Genomic DNA, 11,528 nt, shown 5'->3' with positions numbered 1-11,528 from the left:
GATAGATGGATGGATGGATATTTGGATGGATGGATAGATAGATAGATGGATAGATGGATGAATAGATAGATGACATAGATAGATAGATGTATGGATGGATGGATAGATAGATGACAGATAGATAGATGGATGGATAGATAGATGACAGCTAGATAGATAGATGGATGAACGGATAGATAGATGACAGATAGATAGATGACAGATAGATGGATATTTGGATGGATGGATAGATAGATGATAGATTGATAGATAGACGGATGGATAGATGGATAGATGGATGGATAGATGTACAAACAGACAGATATAGATATTGCATTCAGAAGGTTTCTCAGTAATATAAACTTTCTGATGTGCAGTAAGGCATGATCTCAGGTGGGGAGCTTAGCCATATTCACTGTATCCATAAGATGTCTCCATAATACAAGTTCTACAACAGTCAGTAAAGTATGAGCTATGGCATTCACAGTTTCTCCCCATTATGAAGCCTCTGATGTCTAGGAAGTTCATTCTTTTCACACAATGACTTGCCACATTTATAAGATTCACATGATTTCTCCTCATTATGACTTTTTTGATGTTGAGTCAGAAGGTCCCATAGAAGGAATCCCTCCATTTATTACATTCATAATATTTCTCTTCGGAACGAATTTGCTAATGCCAAATAAGACATGTTCTCCAATAGAAAACCTTCTCTAATTCATTACATTCATGGTTTTCCTCTCCAGTGTGAATCCTGTGGCAGGAAGGAATGGATGGATTGGCGTTAAAGACTTTCCCACTTTCATTACATTCTCTAGCACCAGTTGTATGAAGCTGTTTTCAGTTGTAACTGAAAGCTGTCCTATGTTCATCCCAACTTGAAAATAGCTTCTTAGAGCATGTATGATTATATTTACAAAGGACTGAATCGTGTCTGATGCTCTTTTGAGGTTTATTACATGCAGGAAGACTTTTTCCATGCTAGAACGGATTAGCCTTAGATGAAAACCTTGGTTATAATTACTGGATTCATAGACTTCATGCTTTATTGGGAGTCTTCCTACAGGTGATTTTTACTTACTTAGAATATTTCTCCTCATTGTTCTGCTAGTTCCAATCTTTTTCCAAGTTAGAGACACAGGGACCATCCTTTATAAGTCTGTCCCAGGAAAAGGCTTCCATGACAAGATGGCTTTTTGATTTCAGGCCTTGTCTCCCAACCTGAAAGAAAGAAAAACCACACACATTTCCTCTTCTCTTTGTTGAATACTTCATGAAATCAGTTGCATCCTCCTTAAAGAAAAATAATGGGCAACTTTACAAGGTTAAAACATATTAATAACAAATTATGTTTTTATAAAGAATGATTTTGGACAATAAGGATTGCCTCATGGAGTCCTCATGGTAGGCCTGGAAGAGACCTGGGACATTATCTAGTCCAATCTCCTCATTTTGGTGGAATGGAAACTCAGACCAGAGAAAATTAGGGCATCATATCTTTGAAATTATTTCTCTATTTTATTTGTATTTTCCATTTTGCTAGCATAGAACTGTGTATAGTAGGTTCTGATAATTATTTTTCTTATGCTATGATTTTACCTGTTCATTTGCTGTTTTGCTGATCTAATTTTCTGCCCTCTTTTTAATCAGGTTGGCTAAAAGTTAATAAATTTTGTTAGTTTTTTCAAAGAAGTAATTTTGTTTTTCATTCTTACAGTCTTTTTCATTTATACTTTCTCTATTTTTCCTACAATTTTTTATATCTTCCATTTTGTGCTTATTTGGGAATCACTTGCCTTTCTAATTGCTAAAAATATATATTCAATTAATTAATTGTGTCCATTTCTTTTTTGTAAATAGTATTTTTATTTATTTACTTTTTAAAGCACAGAGACTTTTATCCTTTTTTTTCAGTTCCAAATTCCCTCCCTCCCCCTAAACACTCCACATCCTAATGAGGAGACAGGAAAAACGAGAGTTATGAATATCTATAGTCATACAAAACAAATTTCTGCATTAGCCATGTTATGATAAAAAAAAAAAAGGAAAAAGAGAGAAAGAGTAAAAAAATATACCTCCATTTTCTCCTGGAGTTCAGCAGTTTTCTATCTAGAGGCACATAGTATGTTTCCATCATGAGTCTTTTGGAATTGTGGTAGATCATTGGGTTGATCAAAAATTTTTTTACCGGAGCGGCCAGGTGGCACAGTGAGTAAGAGCACTGGCCCTGGCGTTGGGAGACCCGGGATTGGTTCCGGCTTCAGATACTTAACACCCACACAAAATAAGTGGCCATGTAACCTTGGGCAAGTTACTTAACCCCAATTGCTTAAAAAAATTTTTTTTTACATATATCATATCCAGAAGGTTTCTCTGTAGTGTGAATTTTCTGGTGTGCAGTAGGCATAATATCGTTTTGGTTATCTTTACGATATTGATATTGCTGTATAAATTGTTCTGGTTCTACTCCACTTTGCATCAGTTCATACGAGTCTATAAAACCATCCCCTTCATAATTTCTTATAGCACAATAGTATTTCATCACATTAGGGTTCCATAACTTGTTCAGTCATTCCCAATTGAGGGGCATGCCCTCAGTTTCCAATTCTTTGCTATGGTGTGCATTATTTATAGCAGAAAGAGCTGCTATAAATATGTTTGTAAATATAAGTCCTTTCCCTTTTTCATTTGATCTCTTTGGGAGTACACCTCTGGTAGCAGCTCAAAGAGTATGCATAATTTGATAGCTTTGGGGCATACTTCCAAATTGCTTTCCAGAATAGTTGGACCCATTCATAGCTCCACCAACAATGCATCAGTGTACCTGCTTTCCCATATCTCCTCCAGCATTTGTCATTTTCCTTCTTTTGTCATCTTGATCATGGTAGGTGTGAGGTTATACCATAGAGTTGTCTCACTTTGCATTTCTCTAATTTTTAGTGATTTAGAGCATTTTATACAGTTATTGATAATTTTGACTTATTCCTCTGAAAACAGATTGTTCATATTTGTCCATTTATCAATGGAGGAATGGCTCTTCTTCTTGTACATTTGACTCAGTTCCCTATATATTTTAGAAATCACAACTTTATCAGAGAGATTTGTTGCAAAAATTCTTCCCAGTTTCCTGTTTTTATTCTAAATTTTAGTTGCATTCGTTCTATTAGTACAAAAACTTTTAAATTTTATATAATCAAAATTATCCATTTTACCTCCTGTGAACCTCTCTGTCTCTCATATGGTCAAGAACTCTTTTCTTATTCATGGATCTGACAGATAATTTCTTCTCTCTTCCACTACTTTGCTTATGATATTGCCCTTTGTGTCTAAATCATGCACCCATAATCTTCTCTATTTTGATTTTGTTAATGTGTGTTTGGAGGATATAATTATTCTCAGAAATTTTGGTATGTCGTTTCATCATTATCATTTTATTTCACATGATTTTAAAACATTTATTTTTCCAATTAACAATTATTTCCTGTCTCTTCTCTCACCTCCTCCCAACCCCTGCTTAATGTAAAAGCAGAAAAACAAAACCCTTGCAAAAACATTTATAATTAAATAAAGCAAATTCCCACACTGGTCATGTAAAAAAATATGTTTCTGCTTCTTGGGTCTATTACTTCTCTGTCAGAAGAGGGGTAGAATCTTTTGTCATCGATCTTCTACAATCATCTTTCACATAATTATTGATTGTTTCTATGATGTGTTCATTAATCCACCCATTATTTATAATTTCATTTTTAAGTCTCCATTTATATCTTTGTCTTGTGTTAGTGATCCCTAAACTGATCACACTTTTTACTGCATTATGATTTGTAAAGGATATTTAATATTTCCATCCATTTTCATGCATTTGCAATATCTCTGTATCATAATCTATGGTCACTTTTTTTGTAAAAGTTTCATGTGGTACTAAGAAATATATATATTCTTTAGCAGGTCCATTTAAAATAATAATGATAAATTAATTAATCAAAAACATTTATTAAACACCTACTATTGCCAAGCACTGTGCTAAGTACTAGAGATGTAAAGAGTCAAAAGACAGTCCCTGTCCTCAAGATACTTACAATCTAACAGGGGAGACATTATGCAAACACATACATACATACATACCTATATACACACAGGATAAATAGAAAATAATTAACAAAAGGAAGGCACTGCACTTAAGAGGGGGTAAGGAAGGCATCTTGTACAAGGGGGGATTTTAGTTGGGATTTAAAGGAAGCCAGTGAGATCAGTAGACTGAGCAGAGGAAGGAAAGTGTTCCAAGCACGTGTGATAGTTACTATCACAGCACGGCGGATGGCCAGAGAGAATCCCCAGAACCAAGAGATGGAGCCTTGTCTGTGGAACATCCAGGAGACCAGTGTCACTGCTTCAGAGTCCACAGTTGGGAGTAAAGTGTAAGAAGACTGGAGAGGTAGGATGGGTCTGGGTTACCAAGAGTTTTGCCTGTCAAACGCAGGGTTTTGTATTTGATCCTGGAGGCCATAGCAAGCCACTGGAGTTCCTTGAGTAGCGAATGGGGTGGGGTGACATAATCAGATCTGTGCTTTAGTTTAATCACTTCAGTGGCGGAATGAAGGAGGGCCCAGAGTGGGGAAGAGATTTTAAGGGGGCAGACCCACCAACAAGTTATTGCAGTAATTAAGGCATGAGATTATGACAGCCTGCCCCAGAGCAACGTCAGAAGAGAGAAGGGAGCATATTCAAGAAATGTTGCAAAGGTGCAGTCAAGAGGCCTTGGCAATAAATTGGATATGTATGTGTGGGGGGGGGGCATAATGGGGTGAGGTTATGGGCGGGGAGGGGCCAGTAAAAGATAACAAGGAATACACAATCCTGGGTTGTGAACCTGGGGTCCAGGGGGATGATGTTACCCTCTATAGTAATAGGAAAGGTGGAGGAGGGAAGGTTTAGAAGGAAAGATCATGAGTGCTGTTTTGGACATAGTGAGTAGAAGGGGTCTATTGGACATCCGTCTGAGATGTCTGAAAAGCTGTTGTTGATGCAAGATTGGAGGTCAACAGAGAGACTGGAGAGAGAAAAGTAGATTGGAGAATCATCAGCACAAAGACAGTCATTAAATCCATGGGATCTGATGAGACCACCAAGTAGACTAGCACAGAGGGAGAAGAGAAGAGGGCCCATAGCTGAGCCCTGAGAGACAGAAGCGGTTAAAGGTCATGGTAGGGGGGGGCCAGAAAGGTAGGAGGAGAACCCGGAGAGAGGGGTGTTTGCAAAATCTAGAGAGAAGAGAGTATCAGGGAGGAGAAAGTGATCAACAGTGGCAAAGGCTACAGAAAGGCCAAGGAGAGTGAGGACTGAGAAAAGCCGATGGATTGGGCAAATAAGAGACCACTGGTAACTTTGGAGAGAGCATTTGGGCGGAATGATGAGGTTGGACTCCAGACTGTAAGGGTTTAAGAAGAGTCTCAAGGGAGAAAGTGGAGGCAGCAACCGGATGGTCTTTTCAGGGAGTTTGGCTCCAAAGGGCAGAGGCGAAGTAGGATGATTGTGGAGATGGAATGGTCAAATGAGAACTTTGTGCAGGACGAGGGAGATCTGGACACGTCTGAGGGAAGGGAGTGTGCCAGCAGAGAGGGAGTGACTGAAGACAGATGAAAGAGTGGGGACGACAGTGGAATCTGCTGGAGGAGACGGGCTGGAAACGAATCCGGTGAACAAGGAGAGGGTCAGTGTTGGTCAAGAGTAAAGACTGCTTCGTCACGTGACAATAGCTAGCCCTGGTGGCTTCAGAGTTTCCAGAGCGTTTCATTGGTAGTCTCTCATTTAACCCAGGCGCTAAGATTAGCATCTTCCGCAGACAAAGGTGAAGCGGCTTGCCCAGGACCGCACGGCTAACAAGTGTCTGAGGCCAGCTTTGAACGCAGCTGTTCCCGACTCCGATGTTGGTACTCCATGCTCTGCGTCATCGTTGCTTCGGCAGTTTCTTAAATTTTATATTTTCCCTTTTGACTGTCTCTGAAGCTTGTCCAAAAACTAACCCGTCCAAGGTCACAGAGCTAGTCAGGAACAGAGGCCTCAGATCTGCACACAAAACTTGCCCCACTGGCCATTTCTGCTCGCCGTGTTGGCTCCTTACGAAGAAGAGAATTCAGTACGTAGAGAAACGTTTGAGCCGAGGGTGAATCCCTCAGGGAGAGCCGGCTCTGAGAAGACTCTTGCACTGGGTGGTAAACACCCTGCATAGCTGCTCAGCTTCCCGGCATCTCCCAGCAGAGACCTCCGAGGGTCTCTGCACATCAATCCCCCTGTCCATCAGAGAGGCTCTGTTAGAGGGAAGAAGAAAGATGAAGTGTAACAGAAGACCGGCTGCCTCAGCCTGCACAAGCCAGAGGCCGGGGCGCATGACCAGTGTAGAGGCGGACTGGCCGCTGAGTTCAGTCCTGGGAAGCACGCAAAGCGCTTAGCTGCTGCATTTCCCAGTGAAATGTGAAAACGGTAGACATTCTGTACCTGGCCTGGGTCTGCCAAGGACATGGCAGGTAGGAGCCTCTCTGACCCGCTGCACAGCCAGAAATAGCCGGCAATGGCAAGGCATCAGTCGTGGGAACCCTGCTTCTTTGGGGTCTGTCTTCCTGCCCGGCCATGTTCTGGCTAGAGAAGAAGGGAGGAGGCGGGGGGGGGGGGGGGGGCGGCCCTCAGGGCCTCCCCAGGTGATGGGACTCTGGCTTATGAAGGCAGATCTGTTCTTTGCTTTTGCACGATGTTCTTTCATTTTAGGTGAAGGAGATTCTATGATCTGTTGACTTTACTAAACCCTCCAGGACTTAGCGGAGCGGAGCCTATGCTGATGTTTGTAGCTAGCCCATCGAGGCCCCAGAGAGACCTTCGGAAGCCAGCCCAGGCAGTGACAGGGATTCATCCAGCCAGGGTGCATGGTTAGGACGAGATCTTCACCGCGTGAAAACTGCTTTAGGTGTGAGCTCCCTCTCCTGGGGACTCTAGTGGCAAAGGGGAGAGCGTGTGCCTTCCTTTGCCCCAGCCAGGGGTGGGTGGGAGAGGATGTTTAGCATTTCTGTTCTTGCAACACCTTCCAAGGAAATGCCACTCGGTAAAAACTAGTTCGTGTTAATTGGTTAAATGAATCTGGGGCGCCGGTCACTAGGATTAATAGTGGGGGGGCACCCCAGAATGGGGGCTAGAGCTGACGGCAGCAGAGAAGAGGTAGGTAGCACAGTGTCGAGCACACAGTAGGCACCTTAATCGGTGTTTTTGTGCTCTGCAAGCACCAGTGAAAGACTGTGCCCTTCATCAGTACGAGGACCCGCCAGCTCTCCAACTTCGCTTTGCAAGCCCAGTGAGGAAGGAAGAAAGACTGACCCCTTCCTTCCACATCCCCCTCCTGCCTCCCCCCCACCCCCACCCGCCGGCAGAGGAGGAACTCATCCCCGCCTCTCCCCGGCTATCTCAGCAGCTCCCTCTCCGGGCTCCTGCCTCTAATCTCCATCCTGCCCCGCGGCTGGCCCTGCCACTCTCCCGCTCGGAGAGCTGCAGCGGCTCCCGCAGCCTCTCCGAGAGATGCTGGCTCTTCTGCTTGGCATTCGCGTCCTTCACGAGGGGGCTCGAGCTTCTTCCTCCCTCGAGGCTGACCCGTTCCCTCACAAAGTCCCCTCGGGTCCTTGATGTCCCCATGCGCCGCACTCTACCTCCTGCCTCCAAGGCTATCGCCCATGCCTAGAGGGCCTCTGTCTCTTAGGTCCCTAGCACTTCTAGCGAACATATTTTAAAATTTTTATTTCGCTTATTTTATACTCTATGTGTGTGTGATGTGTGTGTGTGGTGTGTGTAGTATGGTGTGGTATGTGTGTGTGGTGTGTATGGTGTGTGTGGTGTGTGTAGAATGTGTGTGTAGTGTGGTGTGTGTGTGTAGTGTGGTGTGGTGTGTGTAGTGTGTGGTGTGTAGTATAGTGTGGTGTGTGGTGTGTAGTGTGGTGTGTGTGTGTAGTATAGTATGGTGTGTGTGTGCAGTGTGTGTAGTATGTGGTGTGTGTGGGGGTGTGGTATGTGTGTGTGGTGTGTAGAGGGGGGGAACATACCTCTCTCAGTAAACTTGTCCATCCCAGCTTTCTGTGAGACCTGTCTTTTCAATCCGAATGGTTTTTAAACACAGGTGCTTTTGGTTACTCTCCGCTCTCCCCCAGCTCTTCAAGCCTACACCTGACTAAACCTCAGCCTTCCAGCTGGCAGGCTGCGGCCATCGGGCCCCCTGAGGGACCCCTTTACCATGGTTTTCAAAGGGCACTGGGAGGCTGATTCGGAATGAAGCACGTGAATGGGAGATAGGGACGCCTTCCTCTGCTCAGGACCCCAGGGACCCACTGTGGCATCGTCTGGCTTTGTCCCCGGCCATTCAGGTCTCCTTCTCTGGACAGATTGGGAGGAAAAAAAAATCTAGATTTGATATCTGAGGGGCAGGTATTGAGTCACAGCCTGAGTTCAAAGCTAAGGAAGCAAGCGAGGTGGTTAAGCTGGCAGCTTTGCCCTCTACAAAGCTGCTGAGGGTACGGCCCCAGCCATGAAGGGTTGATTGGGGCTAAGTGGAAGGATGGAGATGGGCTGTCTGGGGCTCATGGAGGCTGGGGGAAGAGACTGACCCAGGATGGTTCACCTGAAGGTGTGGTGGTCAGAGAAAGACACAGGGCAAACTGGCCGGGTGCAGGAGGACAGGTGAGCCTTGGCCAGGGGCAGAAGAGTGGCTGGCCAGCTGTGAATGGAGGGGCCCTGAGCCCAGGCAGGAGGTGCTGATCTTCTGTGCTGTGCATGAGTGAAGGTCTTGAGGCTTCCTTCCCTGACAGGGCTTTCTGATCTGGGCAGATGGTGGCTGCACTACAGGGTGGCCCTAAAGCGTGGACACATAGGAAATCTCATTAACGATGCATTTTCAAGAATGAAATGAATGGAATTTTCAACATTTTATTTAATGCAAAATGTTGTTGAAAATTCCATTCATTTCATTTCTTGAGAATTGCATCGTTAATGAGATTTCCTATGTTTCCAGATGTTGGGGACGCCCTGTACAGTGAAAATCTGAGGTTTTCTCTAGGGGGCCTGGCTCCCTCTGGTGAGGAAAAGGGGCTCCAAAGGTTGGGGCACCCTTCTCCTTGGAGGGCTGCTTCCAGGCCTTTGGGCCTTGCCTCTCCACTCTGAGCATTGTTGTCACTTGCTGGGGCACAGGGTCTTTGAGATCAGATTCTGAAAGGTGCAGAGAGCTGCTGTGGGAGGGGGGTGTCTCTGCTTCTTTCTCCTGCTGTTCTCTGAACACTCGTGGACTGCAAGGTCAGTTGCTTCCTCTTCTCCTAGCTGAAGGGTTTTCCTGGAGCTGTTTGGTGAAGGGGTTGTCAGCAATGTTTGACTGTAATATCATTCTGGTATATGGACACAGGGATGAATTCTGTCTCTGGGAACACATAAACCCAAAATGCACCAAAGGAACCTTTTGGGCTTCATTGGCTCCAACAATACAGAACCAGGCTGGTATTTGGGCAACTCACTTAAAATGACCGATCTGCATCTGTCAGAAATGCTGCAAGGCGGCTTTGGTTTGTGTAAGTATCCATTTGGGCGCTGGCAGCATCCTGGTGATGGAAGCGGGAGACGAGTGGACATTCTCTGGGGCATTTTGAGGCCTGTGGCCCGTGGCCCGTGGCCCGTGGCCCTCTACCAGGAACCAGGAACTTAGCATCTTCCACACAGTCCACTTGGCCTTGTCATCTAACCACCCATTTATGTCACTTGGAAATCACCATCTCAGGTCCTCTTTTGTGGCAGTCGCCAGAACTCTTGAGTTTCTCCACAGACCTTGGGATTACCTTCAACCTTCTCTTCCAACTCCAGGCGTCTATTGAGGTCTCAGGGGCTGCTGGCAGGGAGGGGATGTTCTTACATAAAGAATTTAGTCAGAGACCCCACGAGTGAGAGCATTCGAACCCTATGGGGAGGCAGAATCAGAGCTAGGAGAAAAGAGAGGCAAAGCTCCTGGTGTGAGGTGAGGCAGAAAGGCGTGGCCTGCGCTCATCCCTGGAGGATGGCTCTCTCCTAGACATGCTCCTGGATGGCTTGGAAGAGAGCCTAAGCCTCTAAAGCTTAAGAGAAGTATCCTTCCAAGCTCTGGAAGAAAGTGAGCTAATGCAAGGACAGGACTGAAGGGCAGGCCACCTGTTTGTGAAGGCTCCTGACTACAGATTTCAGTGTATTCACACCTGGTGGCTTCACCACCACCCCATGACAGAGATCTGAGGCAGGTAAAACAGTAACACCACAAAATAATAATAAAATGGTTGGATTGATGTTTGTTTTCAAAGGGCACTGATATCGCGGGGTGAGGTCTTGACTCATGTGTGATCTGGATTTTCATGAGGCAGTTACACACAACTGTCAGCCTCACTCTCCCTTCCAGAGCCAGAGATGTCCAGAGACAGGACAGAAGTCTGGGCGACTGGCAATGGCCCAGGATGCAGTGGGCAACCTTGGTGTCTTTAATGTCTGACCAACCTGGTTCTGGGCCATCTCCACCTGTGTCTGTGGTCTAAGCAGTGCTATGGCCCACTGTCTTCCAAAGGACGACTGCTGCCCCAGGATAGCTCGTCTGCCCTGGGGGCGGGGGGGAGGTGGATAGTAGATCTCTTCCCCAGGGGTTGGTCACCTGGACAAAAGCTATGGGGGTCATGCTGGATGCAGGATGGGTGCCCTGGCAGGCACTGATATTCCTGGGTCTCCTGGGCTTACCTACCCAGTGGTGGCTCTTGGTGTTGGGATAATGCGTTTCTCCACAAGTTGTATCCCTCAAAGATTAAGGGTTAAGGGATGAGCTATTTCTCTCTGATTTCAGTACCTTGCCCCCTTGTCATATGCACATATCTGTGCCCTGCCTAGTCTCGGCCTTGGATCACTTGCACCATCTGCTGCCTTTGGCCCTAACACACAGGCTGTGGATCAAAGGTGAAGAAAATCATGCAGCTGTTCTGTTGAGTCTGCTTGGAATTTGTTCTACATCACCTGCTGGACAGTCCTTTATGTTACAGGACCTCTGCTGCTACCGTGTTTCCCCGATAATAAGACCTATCCCGAAAATAAGCCTCCCCTTACTGTGTAAGATTCCTCTAAAATAAGCCCTCCCCCGAAAATAAGCCCTATTGAGATTGCTACTGTAGTGAAGGTGATCCCCTGTGCTACACGCTACATTACGGTACCCTCTGTATGCACCGTCCCCCCCCCCCCCCGGGGTGAAACGCATGCTGCGCTCCGAGCTGCATCCAATCAGAGCTGCAGCAGTGAGCACGTCATCCTGTTCTTCCCCAGTGATTTGCTTATTAAATAAAGGTACATTTTTTTGTTCACATTTACCTGTTTATTAAAATTGCTGTCAATGTTCATTAAAATAAGCCCTCCCCTGAAAATAAGCCCTCTGGTGTTTTTCTGTCCAAAAAAATAAGACAGTGTCTTATTATCGGGGAACACAGTAGGTGTAATGGAAATGCAAATTTAAAGATCTTCCCTGCCCCTAGGCCCTT

At 45.4% G+C, this 11,528-nt stretch overlaps 1 pseudogene; it reads right to left on the bottom strand.

Annotated features, from left to right (window-relative positions):
* Window positions 1–11,528, bottom strand: part of LOC138167726 (zinc finger protein 208-like) — a 51,296-nt pseudogene that overhangs the window by 19,789 nt on the left and 19,979 nt on the right.

This window comes from Petaurus breviceps, unplaced genomic scaffold (assembly GCF_028583685.1).
Source record: "Petaurus breviceps papuanus isolate PSGF00001 unplaced genomic scaffold, PetGlider_PUasm1.0 287, whole genome shotgun sequence".
Lineage (NCBI taxonomy): Eukaryota > Metazoa > Chordata > Mammalia > Diprotodontia > Petauridae > Petaurus > Petaurus breviceps.
The sequence above is the reverse complement of the archived record's forward strand: the minus strand, read 5'-3'. Positions and strand labels throughout refer to the sequence as shown.